General features: G+C 29.0%; 1 non-coding gene across 1 annotated transcript; it reads right to left on the bottom strand.

Annotated features, from left to right (window-relative positions):
* Window positions 1-426: 426 nt before the first annotated feature.
* Window positions 427-557, bottom strand: LOC124886911. The gene has a single exon (XR_007044312.1). It is a non-coding gene; the product is annotated as a small nucleolar RNA snoR83 (small nucleolar RNA).
* Window positions 558-787: the final 230 nt, after the last annotated feature.

The raw sequence follows: 787 nt of genomic DNA, 5'->3' as shown, positions 1-787 counted from the left end.
GTTGACTTTTTTAATCCTTAGCTCACAAAATTATGCTTAGCATGACATAATTACAAAGCATAAGCTGTGGGATATTATAATGTGGAAGTATAATTATTATCCTCAGTAATCGAATTTCTACTCTACAAAAAACGTTATTTGCCTCGAGTATTGAATTCTCTTTTAGGAGAAGGTTGGAATGCCAATGGTATCTATTATATTGAATTAATTCGATAATTTCCATTTTGAAAATGTCCGGTATTGAAGTAAATTTATCCAAAAAAAAAAAAAAAAGATTCACAGTGCCATCAATCTAACATCAAAATCAATGTTTCAATATCCAAGATCCACAGAAGTTGCTGTTTTTGGTTAAACAGAAGGGAAGACAAAGGTCAATTACAGCTTTTAACTAAAAAGAAACAAATAATATAAAAATGGATTAAGAAACAATGTGTGGGAAATGATTATTAAACGCGTCCTTGAAAATTAGAGAAAGGCATTATTAGCTAAACTTACATGTGTAATTTATTTTGGCCTCCCATGAATCAAATAAGCACTTTTATTAACTTATTTGGGATTATGAAGGCCATGACCATTCACTATTTACAATCAAAACAAAACAACAACAACAACAAATTCAATTTATTTCCACAGTGTGTGGTCTGGAAACAAACAGTAAGTAATGAAAACAATCAAAACAAAACATTGAAATTTTTTTAAAAAAAAATTAAGGAATATAAACATAGAAAAAGGAAGATATTAAACAAGTAGTTGCTTGTGCGGCGACGATTTATATAGTTATCAAATG

Source organism: Capsicum annuum, chromosome 8 (genome assembly GCF_002878395.1).
Source record: "Capsicum annuum cultivar UCD-10X-F1 chromosome 8, UCD10Xv1.1, whole genome shotgun sequence".
NCBI lineage: Eukaryota > Viridiplantae > Streptophyta > Magnoliopsida > Solanales > Solanaceae > Capsicum > Capsicum annuum.
Note: the sequence above shows the minus strand (reverse complement) of the source record. Positions and strands in the feature narration are given on the sequence as shown.